General features: G+C 38.2%; 1 pseudogene; it reads left to right on the plus strand.

The window, feature by feature from the left end:
* The first annotated feature begins 13,741 nt into the window (after window positions 1–13,741).
* On the plus strand, window positions 13,742–14,493 carry LOC125118636 (acidic leucine-rich nuclear phosphoprotein 32 family member E-like; annotated as a pseudogene).
* The last annotated feature ends 4,737 nt before the right edge of the window (window positions 14,494–19,230 follow it).

The raw sequence follows: 19,230 nt of genomic DNA on the forward strand, positions 1-19,230 counted from the left end.
ACTTATTGGGTAGATTATTCTAGGCTGCAAACTTTTTTATTTTTTTGAACTTTGAATATATCTTGCCACTCTCTTCTGACCTGAGTGTTTCTGTAAAGAAATCAGCTGATAGCCTTAGAGGGTTTCTCTTACAATTAACCCTTTGTTTTTCTCTTGCTGCCTTTAGAATTCTCTCCTTATCTTTAACTTTTGCTATTTTTATTATAATATGTCTTGATGTGGGTCTGTTTGGGTTCAACTTGATTGGGGCCCTCTGTGCTTCCTATAATTTGATATCTGTTTCCATTGGGCATTGACAGTTTTTATCTATAATTTCTTCAAATACATCTTTAATTCTCTTTTCTTTTTCTTCTCCTTCTGGAATCCCTATTATGCATGGATTAGCCTGATTTATATTGTCCCTTAGATCTCATATTTCTTTCATATTTTTTCATTTGGTTTTCTGTCTGCTATCCTGATTGGGTGATTTCCATATTCTATCTTCCAAGTCATTAATGCTTTCTTCTTCATTATTCATTCTGCTCTTTAGTGCCTTTAACTCAGTTTGCATCTCCATGAATGAATTTTCTAATTTTTCTGGGACCCTCCTTATATTGTCTAGTTCCTTTCTAAGGTAATCTGCATTACTGCTCATATCCACTCTTAATTCCTTCATATTCCCCCTTAATTCCTTCAGTATTTTCACTATCTCCCTTTTGAACTCAGTGCCTATTAGACTGAAGAGGGTCTGTTTCATTGTTCGCTCCTTCAGCTTAATTCTCCTGTTCTTTTAACTGGGAACTGTCCCTGAGCTTCTTCATTTTGCTTATATTTTTCTTATTCTTTGAGTTTAGGGAAAATAACTACTGTAGTCTTGGAGGGCTCTTTATATGCAAGAATGTTCCTTGGTAATTTGTGAGGGCTTACTTTTTTTTGGCGTGAAGGCTGCTTTTGTGTTGGATGATTGCTGTCTCTTTCCTCAGTGTGTGAAGGCTGTTCTCCCCTTTGATCGTGGTTGTTCTGGTGTACCACCTGTGCATGCTTCCTGGGAAATGGCAGCAAAGGGCAGGGCCTGTAACCAGAGCCTGGTTGCTGGTTCCTTGACAGTGGTAAGAACTTATGGGGAGGTGGCACAGGCTGCTCCTGGTTTCACTGCACTGAGATGTGGCAGTGACCCTCAGGCAGATGTAGACAGAGCCCAGAGCCTTTGGCAGTGGCAACAGCAGGGAATGTGCATTCCCAGGGGAGTGAGCATAGCAATGGGTGATGTTCAGTTGCAGTGCCTTCCTCTTTAGTGTCCCCTGAGTTGTCTGGGGCCACATGTGGTGCCTGTTCATGGACCCTTTGTGGTGGTGGGCCACCCCCACCTCTCAGTCTGAGATGGCTGAGATGCTTTGCCCCCTCCACTCATAACCCATGCAAGAGGCACCATGCTGCCCAAGAGCCCATGCAAGAGGGGCCCTGCCACCCAAGAGCCTGTGCATGTGCAGAGAAAGATATTCCTATGACAGTCCTGCCCTTCCTCTCACCCTTCCCAACAATGGTGCCTTTCTTCTCCTGCAGGCCCAGACCTCCTCCCTTGCTCCCTTTGCTGTGGTGCTCTACTCCCCAGTCTGTGGCACACTGACCCCTAGCTTCTCAGGCTTTCTCCACACACCTAACCCTATTCCTCTCCCTGGATCTGACCTCCACAGTCTGAGTCTCAGCACCCAGCCCCCACCTGAGCATCTCAGGCTGTGGTATCCAGGGGCAGGGGTACCAATAGTTTATGTGGCTCTCTGTTCTCAGTCCAGCTGCTGTGCTTTTCTCCAAGACTTTGAGGTCCCTCCATCTTGGCTGGTTAGGTGGCTTCCCAGGGTGTGGGTTCCTTTCAACTTAGCTTCCTCTCAGGAGTGCTAGTTCCATCCTGATTCCTTATTGCTCCCTTTTTTCCTTTTGTTCTACATAGTTATGTGGAGGATTTCTTGCCATTTTTGGAGGTTTAAGGTATTCTGCTATCATTTAGGAGATGTTCTGTGCAAATCATTCTACATGTAGATGTTTATTTTTTATGTTTGTGGGAGAAGTTGAGTGTCACATCTTATTCCTCTACCATCATGATCCCACCGTCCAGTTTTTCTTCTTTCCCAATTTGGATTGCTTTTATTTCTTCTCTGATTGCCATAGCTAGGACTTCCAAAACTATGTTGAATAGTAGTGGCAAAAGTGGGCATTCTTGTCTTGTTCCTGATCTTAGAGGGAATTCTTTCAGCTTTTAACCACTGAGTATATATGGCATTTATTATGTTGAGTTTGGTTTCCTCCATGCCAACTTTCTGGAGGATTTTTATCATAAATGGGTGTTTTGTGAAAAGCTTTTTCTGTATCTATTGAGATGATCATACAGTGTTTATTCTTCAGTTTGTTAAAGTGGTGTATTACATGATTAATTTATGTATATTGAAAAATCCTTGCATCCTTGGGATAAATCCCACTTGATCCTGGGATATGATCATTTTAGTATACTGTTAGATTCATTTTGCTAGTGTTTTGTTGAAGTTTTTGCATATATTTTCATCAGTGATATTGGCCTGTAATTTTCTTTTTAAGTTGTATCTTTGTCTGGTTTTGGTATCAGGGTAATGGTGGCCTCAATAATAAGTTTGGGAATGTTCCTTCCTCTGCAATGTTTTTGGGAAGAATTTTAGAAGGATAGGTGTTAACTCTTCTCTAAACAATTGATAGAATTTGCCTGTGAAGCCATTTGCTCCTGGACTTTTGTTTGTTGGAAATTTATAAATCGTAGTTTCAACTTGAGTACTTGAGATCCGTATGTTCATATTTTCTATTTTTTCCTGATTTACTCTTGGAAGATTGTACTTTTTAAGAATTTGTCCAGGAGCTCTCATCATGGCACAGTGGAAACAAATCTGACTAGGAACCATGAGGTTGTGGGTTTGATCCAGCATTGCTGTGAGCTGTGGTGTAGGTCATAGATGAGGCTTGGATCTGGCATTGCTGTGGCTCTGGCTTAGGCCAGCTGTAGCTCTGATTAGACCCCTAGCCAGGGAACCTCCATATGCTATGGATGTGGCCCTAAAAAAAAGCAAAAAAAAAAAAAGAATTTGTCTATTACTTCTAGGTTGTCCATTTTATTGGCTTGCTTCTATAGTTGCTTCTAGTAGTCTCTTATTGTTCTTTGTTTTTCGGTGGTGTTGGGTGTAAGTTCTCCTTTTTCATTTCTAATTGTATTGATAAGATACCTGTCCTTTTTTGTCAATGGGTCTGGCTAAAGCTTTATTAATTTTGTTTATCTTTTTAATAAACCAGCTTTATTTTCATTGATTTTGTCTATTGTTTTTATTGTCTTTATTTCTTTTATTTCTGCTATGATCTTTACAATTTCTTTCCTTCTAGTAACTTTGGATTTTGTTTGTTCTTCTTTCTCTAATTGCTTTAGGTATAATGTTATGTTATTTATTTGAGATTTTTCTTGTTTCTTGAGGTAATATTTTATTGCTGTATACTTTCCACTGAGAACAATTTTTTGCTGCATCCCATAGTTTGGGGGTCATTGTGTTTTCCTTTTCATTTGTCTCTAGGTATTTTTTTAAATTTCCTCTTTGATTTCTTCCATTTTTTGAAATGTGATCCATTTGTTTTTAAGTAGCATATAGTTTGGTCCCCAGGTATTTGTGTTTTTTCCTTTTTTTCCTTGTAGTTGATTTCTAGTCTTATAGCATTGTGGTCAGAAAATATGCTTGATGATTTCAATTTTCTTAAATTTTCCAAGGTTTGCATTGTGGTCCAGCATGTGATCTATCTTGAAGAATATTCATTGCACACATGAGAAGAATGCATATTCTGTTGCTTTCAGATAGAATGTTCTATAAATATTAATTAAATCTATCTGGTTCAATGTGTCATTTAAAGCATGTGTTTCCTTATTGATTTTATGCCTAGAGTATATTTTCATTGCTATAAGTGAGGTGTTAAAATCCCCACTATTGTTGTTTTACTGTCATTTTCACCTTTTCAGGCTGTCAGCATTTGCCTTATATATTGAGGTGATCCTATTTTCGGTGTATATTATGTTTAGAATTGTTATATCTTCTCCTTGTTTGACTCTTTGATCACTATGCAGTGTCCTTTGTCTCTTGTAACCATATTTATTTTATTTTATTATTTTATTTTATTTTATTTTATTTTCCCACTGTACAGCAAGGGGGTCAGGTTATCCTTACATGTATACATTACAATTACATTTTCCCCCCACCCTTTGTTCTGTTGCAACATGAGTATCTAGACAAAGTTCTCAATGCTATTCAGCAGGATCTCCTTGTAAATCTATTCTAAGTTGTGTCTGATAAGCCCAAGCACCCAATCCCTCCCACTCCCTCCCCCTCCTGTCCTATTTGATATGAGTATTGCTACTTCAGCTTTCTATTGACTTCCATTTGAATACTTTCTTCCATTCCCCCACTTTCAGTCTTTTTGTATCCCTAGATCTGAACTGTGTCTCTTGTATATAGCATATTTACTGGTCTTGTTTCTGGAGCCATTGAGTCAGTCTATATCTTTTGGTTGGAGTATTTAATCTGTTTACATTTAAGGTAATTATTGATAAGTATGTTCTAAATGTCATTTTGGTAGTTGTTTTGGCTTTTTTTGTAGGTTTTTTTCTTCCCTTCCTTTTTTTTCCTCTTCTCTAGTGATTTTATGACTATCTTTAGTGTTGTGTTTGTATTGCTTTTTCTTTTTTTGTGTGTGTATCTATTTCAGATTTTGGTTTGCATTTATTATACAGTATGTATATAGCAGTCTATATATGTATAGAAGATTGTTTTAAGTTGCTGGTATCTTGATTTCAAATGCCTTTCCAATATCTGCATTTGTTCTCTCCTCTTCCCATGATAGCAGATTTTGGTAACTTATTTGTGTGTGGATGACTTCCTACTCTATATTTGCCTTTACCTATGAGTGTTCCCACTAATAATTTTCTTGTTTCTGGTTGTGACATTTTCTTTTCCATCTAAGAGAAGTTCCCTTATCATTTGTTGTAATGCTGGTTTTTTGATGCTGAATTCTCTTAGCTTTTTCTTGTCTGTGAAGATTTGATTTCTCCATCTACCTGAATGAGAGCCTTGATGGGTAGAATATTCTTGGTTGTAGGTTTTCCCCTTTCTTCACTTTAAATATATCATGCCACTCCCTTTCAGCCTTCAGAATTTCTGCTGAAAAAAATCTGCCAATAATCTTATGGGGATTACTTTGTATATTATTTGTTGCTTTTCCCTTTTTGCTTTTAATATTTTCTCTTTGTCTTTAATTTTGGTCAATTTGATTAATATGTGTCTCAGGTTGTTCCTCCTTGTGTTTATTCTATGTGGTATCTTTGTGCTTCCTGTATTTGAACGAATGATTCTTTTCCCATGTTAGGGAAGTTTTCAGCTATTATCTTATCAAATATTTTTTCTAGCCCTTTATCTCTTCCTTTTCTGGCACCCCTAAAAGGCAAATTTTGGTGCATTTAATTTTGTCTCAGATTTCTCTTAGACTGTCCTCATTTCTTTTCATTCTTTTTCTTTATTCTGTTCTGCACCAGTGATTTCCACCAGGTTGTCTTCCACCTCACTTATTTGTTCTGCTTCCTATGTTCTGCTGTTTATTTCTTCTAGCGAATTTTTTTAGGTTATTGTATTTTTCAAGTCTCCTTGTTTAATCTTTAAATCTATTTCTTTGTTAAATGTTTCTTGTAATTTATTGATCTTCACCTCCAGGTTTTTTTTTTTTTCTGAACTCTCAGATCATCCTTACTATCATTCCTCTAAAGTCTCTTTCAGGTAGGTTGCTTATGTCCACTTCACTTAGTTGTTCTCCTTGGGTTTTGTCTTTTTTCTTCATCTGGCTCATGTTTCACTGCCTTTTTATTTTGTCTAACTTTCTCTGTGGTCACCTTTTTGCAGGCTATAGGGTTGTAGCCTCTCATTCTGGTATCTGTCCCCTGGTGAGTGAAGTTGATACAGATGCTTGTGCAGGCTTCCTGATGGGAGGGAGTTGTGCCTGCTCATTGGTGGGTGGAGGTGGGTCTTGTCCCTCTGGTGTGCAGGGGATGTCAAGAGATGTGTTTTGAGGTGGCTGTGAGCTATGACTTTACACAGCCTTTGTGCTGATGGGTGGGTCTGTGTTTCCACCCTGCTGGTTGTTTGGCTTGAGGCATTCCAGCACTGGAGTCTGAAGCCTCTTTGGGTGGCCAGTTCTTATTGCCAACATGATTATATCTAGGAGATATCACACTTATCAATACTTCCTGGGTCCTGCCACCAGTGTCCTTGCCCCCAGAGTGAGCCACAGCTGACCTCTACCTCTCTAAGACATAGATCTACACTTATGTCTAGCTCAGGGTCTTATGGAGTCACTGCTTTGTCTTAGGTCCCAATACACATGGTAACTTGTGTGCACCCTTCCAGAATGGAGTCTCCATTTCCCCCCATCCTGTGGAGCTCCTGCCCTCAAGCCCTGCTAGCCTTCAAAGCCAAATTCTCTTGGGGCTTCTCCTCCTGATGCCAGACCCTCAGCCTGGGAGACTTACATGGGGCTCAGAACTCTCACTCCTATGAGAGAACCTCTGCAATGTAATTATTTTCCAGTTTTTGTGTCACTCACCTGTAAGGTTTGGGATTTTATTATGTCACAAAGTTGCCCTTCCTACTGTCTCCTATTGGCTTCTTCTTTGCCTTTGAATGTGACATTTATTTTTTTTTTGGTAGTTTCCAGACGTTTTGGTTGATGATTATTCAGAAGTTAGCTGTGATTTTGTTGTTTTTGTTTTTGTCAGTGGAGGTGAGCTCAAGTCTTTCTATTCCACCATTTTGTCTGAAATCAAGGGTCCACTTTCTTTTTTTATTTTTTTTTTAGGGTGGCACCTGTGGCATATGGAAGTTCCCATATGGGGTCGAATTGGAGCCACAGCTGCCAGCCTATGCCACAGCCACAGCAACATGGGATCTGAGCCATGTCTGTAACCTACACCAGAACTCATGGCAATGCTGGATCCTCAATCCACTGGGCGAGGCCAGGGATCAAACCCACATCCTCATGGATATTAGTCTGATTCATTTCTGATGTGCCATAATGGGAACTCCTGATGGGCCACTTTTAATTAGATGCTAGCTGCCTCTTTCTGCAGCATGTCATGGCCATTATACCATTAATATTGGTTGTGCAAGTGCAGTGGCCTGTACATACTTCTGAGACAGTGGTGGTAGCAATTGGTTCCTATTCACCACCTGTTTGTGTTCATAGGATGGCTTGGGCAATGATTGGTGCTTTCTCCTCTGTTTCACAGCAGCAGCAGTGGCCTGTACACTCTTGAGAAATAGGGAAGTGCTCGGCATCTGCTTGTGTGTTGCCTTTTGGCTGAAATAGCATACACACTCCAGGGATAGTGGGGGCAATGCTTGGCCCCTGCTTGTGTGTCTCATAGCAGTGGCAGTGACCCATACACCCATGGGAAATGGGGGCAGCACTTGGAGCCTGCTCATGAGTCTTGTAGTGGCAGCAGTGGCACATGCCTACCTCTGGAGCCCACAATGTTGGCAGCAGCCTGTGCCCAACACCAGAGCTCACATAAGTGGTGTCATATTGTGTGAGAGCTGGTGAAGGGAAGGAAGCTCCTATGGCATTCCCACCCCTCTCCTTTTGTGCTCCCCAACAATGGTGCCTTGCCTCTCTGGCAGGCCCAGCTTTCTTCCAAATACACTCTAAGTTGCTATTCTCCAGCCATGTTGGATTTCTCTGGGCAGCCCACATGGGTCTTCTCTCTGTTACCTGACCTCTTAAGCCTGTTGTTCAGCACCAGGCCCTGCTCACACTTGCAGAGGAGTATCTCAGGCTGAGGAACAAAAGGAGCTCTGAAGCTCCCCCTCAATCCAGTGTGATCTCTTCACCAGTGAAGGGACTTCCCAGGGCAGGCGAATCTTTCCTCCTTCACAGCTCCTTCCTTGGGGCTAAGGTCCTGTCATAATTCTTTTTTCTTTTTGTCCTAACTGGTTACATGGGTTTTTTTTTTTTTTTGCTCTTTTGGAAATCTTAGCTTTTCTGCCAGTGTTCAATAAATGCTCTATGTGAATTGTTCCACTTGTGGATGTATTTCTTTTATGGCCATACCCACAGTGTATGGAAATTCCAAGACCAGAGATTTAATCTTAGTCATAGATTGAAATCTTCACCACAGCTGTGGCAACACCAGATACTTAACCCACTGCACTAGGCTGATTGAACTCACACTTCCACAGCAACCCAAGCCCTTTAAGTCAGATTCTTAAACTACTGCACCAGAGTGGGAACTCCTGTAGATGTATTTTTGAATGTATTTCTGAAAGGGCCTGAGCCTCATGTCCTACTCCTCTGCCATCTTTATCCCCCTCCATCTTGTCTTTTTTTTTGTCTTTTAGGGCTGCATTCATGGCATATGGAGGTTCGCAGGTTAGGGGTCCAATCAGAGCTGTAGCTGCTGTCCTATGCCAGAACCACAGCAACTCGGGATCTGAGCCACGTCTGTGACCTACACCACAGCTCACAACAACATCAGATCCTTAACCCACTGAGTGAGACCAGGGATTGAACCCATGTCCTCATGAATGCTGGTCAGTTTCATTTAACCACTAAGCCATGACAGGAACTCCCATCTTGTCTTTTTAATAATAACCATTCTACCAGGTGTAAGACAATATCTCATTGAGGTTTTGATTTCCTTTTCTCTGATGATTAGAGAGTTGAGCAATTTTTCATGTACTTGTTAACCATTTATGCATCTTCTTTACAAAAAAGTCTTTTCAGATCCTCTGCTCATTTTATGTGTTTAATTAATTAATTAATCTTTTTAGGACAACACCTGTGGCATATGAAGATTCCCAGGCTAGAGGTCCAATCAGAGCTGTATCTGCTGGCCTACACCACAGGCACAGCAACACAATATCAAAGCTGCCTCTGCAACCTACATCACAGCTCATGGCAACACCAGATCCTTAACCTGCTGAGTGAGGCCAGGGATCAAACCTGCATTCTCATGGATACTAGGCAGATTCTTTTCCTCTGAGACATGATGGGAACTCCTGCTCATTTTATTTTATTATATATTTTTAGGGCCACACCCATGGTATATGGAGGTTCACTACTCATTTTAAAATCAGATTTTTCTTTACTATTGAGTTGTCTGCTTTCTTTATATATTTTGGATATTATCAGATATATTATTTGTAAATATTTTATCCAATTCAATAGATTGTCTTTTAATTTTGTTGGTTTCCTTTGTTGTGTAGAAGCTTTTCAGTTTTATGTTGTCCCAGCTTTATTTTTGCTTTTGTTTCCTTTGCATTTGGTGTCAAATCCAAAAAAATTATATTCACTACAGATGTCAAGGAGTTTACCATCCATGTTTTAGTCTAGGAGTTTTATGGTTTCAGGTATTACATCAAGTTTTTAATCCATTTTGAGTTAATTTTCATGTATCATGTAAGATTGTGGTCATTTCATTCTTTTACATGTGGCTGTACAAGTTGCTTTTTTCTCAATTCAGCATTTTCTTTTTTGCTCTGAACTTGTGACTATTTTGCAGCTTTCTTACAAAGTTAATTCTGACAGATGTTTGCTCAGTTATTTAGTGTTTCTTTTGAGGAAAAGGCTCTTGGTGCAACCTACTCCACAAATTTTGCTTCCCCTTCAATTCTTTTAAAACTGTGTCAAATGTATTTTTATCCTTCAGTGGCAGATAGAGTAGGCAGCTCTGGACTGGTTTTACACTTACCCATTCAAAGCTCATGAGAACCTCAGCCTGCTACCTTAGCTATCATATTGAATTAAATGTCTCTAGTGTCAGCTCAACCCCAAATTATATTTCTCATTCTCTTGGTGAAGAACCTTCAAAATCTACATACATCCCTTCCAAGTTATCTGCCAATATTCATTAGAAAATCAAGTAATTGTTTTCTGGGTGGAATTCTTTTTATTTTTCCTCTAATTATTCACATTACTCTCTGGATTTTATTTTGGTGTGAGCTAAACTTATTGTAGAACACATCAGGAAAAAATAATACTTTCCTACTACAAGTAGAAAATAATTTTATGGGGCCTGTCTTACTTCCCACATACTCCATAACTCTCAGGTATCCCCCTTTATAACTGTCAGGCTGCAAAAATTGGAAACTAATTTTATCTTAAGTAAGTAAAGTAAATGGAATTTATTAGAATGAAACTAGGTATGTCACAGAATTCGATACCATTGTAGCTCTGGGGACCTCAGAAACAGGAGAGTTTGAGCCTTCCTTCTAATGCTTTGCCATTAAAGTGATTCATTTTAGTCTCTCTGTGTCTAAGTTCAAAATCACAACTTTATAAGAGAGAATCTGACCTACCCTGTTTGGATTAGGTGTATGTATACTTAAACCATTCATTTATGGCATACATTCATAATATGGTCTGAATGCTTGTGTTTCCCCAAGATGTATATGTTGAAATCCTCAATGTAAACTCAGTGTAATGGCATTAGGAAGTGGGGCTTTAAGGAGGGGTTTAGGTCATGAGGGTGGAGATCTTATGAATAGGATTAGTGATATTATAAAAGAGACATCACAGAGCTCACCAGTTCCCTTCCACCATGTGGTGACATTGTGAGAAGTCAACAGTCTGCATCCTGGAAGAGGGCTTTCAATCAAGCTTGACCGTGCTAGTACCTTGATCTTGGACTTTTCAGCCTCCAGAATTGTAAGAAAGAAATTTATATTGTTTATAAGCTGCTCAGTCTGTAGTATTTTATTGTAGTAGCCTGAATGGACTAAAACAATATATCTAGAGATGTATTAAATAGATAGTATAGATAATAATATATGTAAGATATAAAGAGATTTATTAGTAATTGGCTTATATGATTGTGGGGGCTGATTAGGCAAATTCAAAGTCTATAGGGCAGACTATCTGAAAATATAGGCTAGACCACTTGAGCAAAAGCTGAAGCTGCTATCCATGGGCAGAATCTATTCTTCTTCAGGAATGATTCTACTTTCCTCTCAAGGCCTTTCAACTTAGTAGATAAAATCCACCTATACTATCTAGGATAATCTCATTGAAGTTATCTGTTTATAGACTTTTTAATTTAATTTAATTTAATTTTACTTTTTAGGGCCACACATGCAGAATATGGAAGTTCCCAGGCTAGAGGTTGAATCAGAGCTATAACTTCCAGCCTACACCACATCCACAGCAATGAGGGATCTGAGATGTGTCTGTAACCTACACCAGAGCTCACAGCAATGCCAGATCCCTGAGCAAGGCCAGGGATTGAACCCACATCCTCATGGATGCTAGTTAGATTCATTTCAGCCATGCCACAATGGGAACTCCTGTTTATCGACTTTAATTACATCTCCAAACACCTTCCACAGCAACAACTAGACTTGTGTATGACTAAATAATGAGGGACAGTAGACTTGCCCTTGCCAAGCTGACACATAACACATGGAGTGTGGACTCATCTCTGTGCATTTGGGCTCAGATTGGTAGATTAGAACCAAGTAATAACCAGAAAAGGAGGAACTGCAGATAATACGGGGAGGCAATCCTATGGATTCTCTTAAAAAGTCCATGCAACATCTCTGAAGTTAACATAACAGAAGCATAATTTATTGAGACATTAATTTGTGTGGTTTCTCTCCATATATTTTTCCTACCCCATTACAAAAACAAAGGCTTTTGTACTGTCTTACCTCAAAGGAGTTATAACTTAAACCAGAAGATACCTAGAGGAAATTTCCTTTTGTGGTAAAAAAAATTATCACCCATAGTTATCATGGAAACTACAGAGCCATCAGATTTTCAGGGTAATAAACAGACATAAACAATGCGGGTATTATTGTTAGCCTCCATTGTTCAAGAACCATACAAACCTCCAATATTCTTCCGTAACTTATTGGAAGTAAGGACCTCAAAATTGACTTGTATTTAATTTCCCACCAGCACAGTGGGGTGAAAATTTGGAGTTGGATTTAATTAAATTTCAATAAAATAATGTGGCATTTCTTGCACTCCCATTTGTGGGGTTAAGAATTATATTTGTTGCACATATAGTAAGCTTGACCCAAGAAAAAATTTCTTCCTCCATCCCAATTCTAAATTTGTAGAGAAGATATTCTGAATAGATTAGTTGAGTCTGACCCCTACCCCCACTCCCACCAAGAGAGATCATAGGAATGGTATAATACTGATCATTATGATCATAGAAAAAGTGTAATATTGAAATCCAAACATTGGGATTCCGCTCTATCATTATGTATATTGAGAATGTAATTTCCCAGAGGAAGTGAGGGTGATCTGTTTAACATATCCACTACAACACTGCCATTGACTCCTAATGGAGTCATCATATACCTAATTATTAACTGGTCTGATTTTCAGTGTTTGTATTTCAATATAGGTAGCTGGGAAGCAGCTTCAGCTTAAGTTATCTCTCATAAATGATGCAACTTAAAAATTATATTATTTGAACCCAAGTCCCTCTCTGTCCTATAGTTCCAGAATTAATATCCCAAATTCCCAAATCAATGTCCTGATGCCTACCACTGATACAGCCAATCCTAATTGGACCTCCAAAATATGGGCAGATATCTTATATAGATATCTAGTACACATATTTCCTTTTAAAAAGGCTAGTGTTTCTAGAATCTTGACTACTAAGGGAGATATTGAGATGAGTGGTCCTGTTCATTCTACAGTGAATGGGGAGATATTTTATTCAATTGGCTTTGTGAGGATTATTGATGATTTCTGACTACTATCTGGCTATATTTTTTTGTCTTACCCAAGTGTTTCTGGGGGGAAACAGATAATTTTTATTTATAAAATAAATACAAATTTATTTTTTTCTGGCATTTATGAGGAAATTCCAGATAAATAATGCAGAAATATCATATAAATAATCACCTAATTAATTAATCAATCCACTCAACAAATGTTTATTAAATGCTTTCTACTACTAGATACTGGTATAAGTGCTAAGTGTGCAACCCCTCACATGCCACCAATCTTAAGTGACAAGGTTATACATTGAATAAGTATAATTATACTATAAATAATATAGCATCATTCTAAAATGTCACAAATTTCCCCTTACATTTAATTATATAAATATCCTTTCTTCTTACAAAGCTCAACAGAGATTCATGTTCAGAATCAAACAGGATCGTTATAAATCAATAATAAAATGACAATATAAAATGCTAATGATATTCTCCTTCAATAACAATACAACTTCTCACCCCAGAAAGCTCACTACAAAGGTTATATATTTTATAATCTAAAAGAGCATCTTCATAACCAAACAATATATTAAAACAGCATAAAATATCAATTGTTATCCATCCTCTAAAATTTAAACCTACCAGCCTCCTTCTATGTATTCAAACACTTCTTCAAAAATAAACACCCATCAGTCTTTGAGCAGTCATTGAAGCGGAAGGAACTGCGGGTGTGTGTATGTGTGTGTGCACATGTGAGTGCATTCATGAGTGTGTGGACAAGGAGGTGGAGATGGCTGAGTTAAGAGTCCTAACTCCTTGGACTCCATTTGCTATTCTCTTTTTTCTCCCACACACCTATCTGGTGGTGGTGGGCATTTAAATTTGTGTTTCTTTTCATTCATTTTGAGCTTTTAAAATTTTAGGGATGGGGTAGTGAGAAAAGCAGGAAAGGGTAATGGAAGAGAGTAGTAGCTGAAAAGCAGGAGGAGGACATGGAGATGAAGAAGAGGATTAACCTGGAGTTAAGGGACAGACCCCTGGAGGAGGTGACAGAGTTGGTCCTTGATAATTGCCTATGTGTCAATGGGGAAATTGAGGGCATGAATGATACTTTGAAAAAAACCTGGAGTTTCTGAGTATAGCTAATGTGAAACTAAGTTCACTGGCCTGGCTGCCCAGCTTAAATAAACTTCAAAAGTTAGAACTTAATAATATAATTTCTGGAGGCCTGGAAGTCCTGGCAGGGAACTGCAAATCTTACCTACCTCAATTTGAATGGAAACAAAATAAAAGATCTCAGTATAGTAGAAGCTCTGCAAAATCTTAAAAAGTTGAAAAGTCTTGACTTGTTTAACTCTGAGATCACAAACCTGGAAGATTATAGAGAAAGTATTTTTGAGCTGCTGCAGCAAATCACATACTTAGATGGATTTGACCAGGAGAATAATAAAGCACAAGACTCAGAAGAAGAGACTGATGAGGATGGAGATGATGAAGATAAAGAGAAAGATGAAGCTGGTCCACCTGAAGGATATGAGGAGGACGAGGATGATGAAGAGGATGAAGATGAACCAGGCTCAGAATTGGGAGAGGGAAAAGAGGAAGTGGGCCTCTCATATTTAATGAAAGAAGACATTCAGGATGAGGAAGATGATTATGACTATGATGAAGAAGAAGAGGAGGAAGAAGAAGATCTTCGAGGGGAAAAGAGGGAACGAGATGCTTAAGATGATGGAGAGGAAGAAGATGACTACATCATTCTAAGACAAGATTCCCTAATGTGTCTGGGTGTGCAATGGAGTGATCACATCTTTGTTTCTTCATATACAATAGCTATCCTTACAGAAGATAACATGTAACTTTTTATAGGAAAAGTGTGGTTTTACTATTTTTGCTTTATCATTCCAAATAAGATTAACTAGTCTGTTAATGATCATATTGTAAGTAGAGAAATCTTCATTGACCCCATTGTGAAATTTCCTAGCAATTTATTTAGAATCTTAGCTTTTCTAATTAAAGCTCACTGTATTAGTCAATTTTATCATAATTAAACATGATCGCTTTTACACAGTGTAGTATGGTGCATTTCATTCATAAGTTTTTAAGGTTATTTATAAATTAACTGAAATCACAGTTGGCTGGAATCTGGAATGAAAATAGTCTCTTGAATGATATGTTGGTTATTTTATTAGAGGTGACCCAGAGATCTTGTAGTTTGAAGGCAGAGACTTTTGGCTGAGGTTGTTTGGGGTTGCTTTTTCTCACACGAGTGCTTTGGAAAGTAGGAACAGAACAGCAAAGGTTCTATTCAACAATATATTTCATGGCTTTTATGGAGGCTTCTGAAACCTTTTAAAGCCAGGTGACTAAGATTTTAGTTTTGAAGGAAAAATTGACGTTATACTGAGGTCAGAGACATGTAGGTGTAAGACCTTTCTTCAAGCTGAAGATCATGACATGCCAACTTATCTTGTTTTAAGTGTGCATTCTTTGTTTTCCTCTCAGAGATTACTTATGATCACCTCCCTTTCTTGTGTTTGTTTTTTTGTTCTTCCTCTTACATAAGTTTTTTGTTTGTTTGTTTGTTTTATTACTCAAATGAATTTATCACATCTGTAGTTGTATAATGATCATAACAATCTGATTTCACAGGATTTCAATCCCACAGCCCAGGCACATCCCCCCACCCCCCACACTGTCTCCTCCGGAGACCAAAGGTTTTCAATGTCTGTGAGTCAGCATCTGTTCTGAAAAGATGTTCAGTCTGCCCTTTTTTCAGATTCCACATGTCAGTGAAAGCATTGGATGTTGGTGTCTCATTGTATGGCTGACTACACTTAGCATGATAATTTCTAGGTCCATCCATGTTGCTAAAACTGCTGGTATTTCGTTCCTTTTAATGGCTGAGTAATGTTCCATTGTGTATATGTACCAAATCTTCTGGATCCATTCCTCTGTTGATGGACATTTAGATTGTTTCTAGGTCTTGGCTATTGCAAATAATGCTGCAATGAACATCGGAGTACATGTGTCTTTGCGAGTCGTGGTTTTCTCTGGATAGATGCCCAGGAGTGGGATTGATGGGTCAAATGGGAGTTCTATGTTTAGTTTTCTGAGGCATCTCCATACTGCTTTCCACAGTGGTTGCACCACTTTACAACCCCACCAACAGTGTACTAGGGTTCCTTTTCCTCCACACCCTCTCTAGCACTTTTTGTTTGTAGACTTTTGGATGATGGCCATTCTGACTGGTGTAAGGTGGTATCTCAGAGTGGTTTTGATTTGCATGTCTCTAATAACAAGTGATGTTGAACATCTTTTCATGTGTTTCTTGGCCATCTGTATGTCTTCTTTGGAGAACTGTCTGTTTAGATCTTCTGCCCATTTTTTGATGGGGTTGTTTGTTTTTTTGGTATGGAGCTACAGAAGGTGTTTATAAATTTTGGAGATGAATCCCTTGTCAGTGGATTCACTTGCAAAGATATTCTCCCATTCTGTGGTTTGTCTTTTTGTGTTGTTTAGGGTTTCCTTTGCTGTGCAGAAACTTTGAAGTTTGATTAGATCCCATTTGTTTATTGTTGTTTTTACTGTCATTACTCTAAGAGGTGGATCTGATAAGATGTTGTCGTTTATGTCAGAGAGTGTTTGGTCTATGTTTTCCTCCAGGAGTTTGATAGTGTCTGGTCTCATATCTATGTCTTTAATCCATTTGGAGTTTATTTTTGTGTATGGTGTTAGGGAGTGTTCTCATTTCATTCTTTGACATGTGGCTGTCCAGTTTTCTCAGCACCACTTATTGAAGGGGCTGTCTTTTCTCCATTGTATCTTCTTGCCTCCTTTGTCATAGATGAGTTTCCTGTAGGTGTGTGGGTTGAATTATGGGCTTTCTATACCATTCCACTGATCCATATTTCTGCCTTTGTGTCAGTACCATATGGTTTTGATGATTGTTGCTTTGTGCTATAGTCTGAAGTCCAGGAGCCTGATTCCTCCAGCTCCATTTTTCTTTTTCAGGATGTCTTTGGCTATTCTGGGTCTTTGGTGCTTCCAAACAAACTTCAAAATATTTTGTTCGAGTTCTGTGAAAAATGTCTTTGGTAATTTGATAGGGATTGTATTGAATCTGCCTTGGGTAGTATAGTCATTTTGATAATGTTAACTCTTCCAATCCACGAGCATGGTATATCTTTCCATCTATTTGTGTCATCTTTGATTTCTTTCATTAGTGTCTTATAGTTTTCAGAGTACAGGTCTTTTGGCTCTTTAGGTATGTTTACTCCTGGGTATTTTATTCTTTTGGATGCGATGGTAAATGGGATTGCTTCCCTAATTTCTTTTTCTGCTCTTTCATTGTTGGTGTATAGAAATGCCATTGATTTCTATGTATTAATTTTGTATCCTGCGACTTTGCCAAATTCATGGATGAGCTCTAACAGTTTTCTGGTAGAGTCTTTAGGATTCTCTAGGAATAGTATCATGTGCAAATAGGGATAGTTTTGCTTCTTCCTTTCCCATTTGGATTCCTTTTATTTCTTTTACTTCTCTGATTGCTGTGGCTTAAGAACGAATAAGTGAGGTGGAGGACAGATTAGTGGAAATCATAGATGTGGAACCAAAAAGAGAAAAAAGATTGAAAAGAAATGAAGAGAGTCTCAGAGAACTCTGGGACAATGTTAAATGCACCAACATCAATATTATAAGGGTCCCAGAAGGAGAAGACAGAGAGAAGGGGATAGAAAAAATATTCCAAGAGATAATAGCTGAAAATTTCCCTAACATGGGAAAGGCATCACTCACTCAAATCCAGGAAGCACAACAAGTACGCTATAAAATAAACCCAGGGAGTAATACACTGAGACACATATTAATCAAACTTAGCAAAATTAAAGACAAAGTGAAAATCTTGAAAGCAGCTAGGGAAAAGAAACAAGTAACATACAAGGGAACCCCAATAAGGTTATTGGCAGATTTTTCCACAGAAACTCTGCAGGCCAGAAGTAAGTGGCATGATATACTTAACATGATGAAAGGAAAAAAACCTCCAACAAAGATTCCTCTACCCAGCAAGGCTCTCATTCAAATTTGAAGGAGAAATCAAAACCTTCACAGATAAGCAAAAGCTGAGAGAATTCAGCAACACTAAACCAGCTTTCCAACAAATACTAAAGGAACTTCTCTAGGCAGAAAAGAATAAGAGAAGAGGGAAGGAAAAAGAAGAGCAACAAAAACAAATCCAAAGCAATTCATAAAATGGCAATAAGAACATACATATCAATAATTACCTTGAATTTTAATGGACTAAACACCCCAATCAAAAGACATAGACTGGCTCAATGGATACAAAAACAAGACCCATATATATGCTGTCTTCAAGAGACCCACTTCACATCTAGGGACACATGCAAATTGAAAGTGAGATGATGGAAGACAATATTTCATGCAAACAGGGATCAAAAGAAAGCTGGAATAACAATACTCATATCAGACAAAATAGACTTTAAAAAGAGGAATATTTTAAGGGAGAAAGAAGGACATTACATAATGATCAAATGATCAATCCAGGAAGAATATATAACAATTTTAAATATCTACACACCCAACATAGGTTCACCACAATATATAAGGCAACTGCTAACAACCTTATAAGGACAATTTGACAATAACACAATCATAGTGGGAGACTTTAACACCCCACTTACAGAAATGGACAGATCAACCAGAGAGAAAATCAATAAGGAAACACAGGCCCTGAATGAAGCATTAGACCAGATGGACTTAATAGATATTTATAGGACATTTCATCCAAAAGCAACAGAATACACATTCTTCTCAAGGGCACATGGAACATATTCTAAGATTGATTTCATCCTGGGCTACAAGTCCAACCTTGGTAGCATTAAGAAAATTGAAATCATATCAAGCATCTTTTCTGATCACAACGCTATACATCTAGGAGTCAACAACAAGAAAAAAACTGCAAAAAAACACAAACACGTGGAGAATAAACAACATGCTACTAAGCAACCAATGGATCACTGAAGAAATCAAAGAGGAAATTAAAAAATACCTGGCAGCAAATGACAACGAAGATACAACCCTCCAAACCCTATGGGATGCAGCAAAAGCCGTTCTAAGAGGAAAGTTTATAGCAATACAAGCCCATCTCAGGAAACAAGAAAAAGCTCAAATAAACAAGCTAACTTTACATCTAAAGCAGCTCGAGAGAGAAGAACAGACAAGACCTAAAGTTAGTAGAAGGAAAGAAATCATAAAGAGCAGAGCAGAAATCAATGAAATACAAATGAAGAAAACCATAGAAAAGATCAATGAAATGAAAAGCTGGTTCTTTGAAAAGAACAACAAAATTGATAAACCCCTAGCCAGACTTATTAAGAAAAAAGAGGACTCAAATCAATAAAATTCGAAATGAAAAAGGAGAGGTAACAACAGACATCACAGAAATACAAAGGATCCTAAGAGA

Source organism: Phacochoerus africanus, chromosome X (genome assembly GCF_016906955.1).
Source record: "Phacochoerus africanus isolate WHEZ1 chromosome X, ROS_Pafr_v1, whole genome shotgun sequence".
Taxonomy (NCBI): Eukaryota; Metazoa; Chordata; class Mammalia; order Artiodactyla; family Suidae; genus Phacochoerus; species Phacochoerus africanus.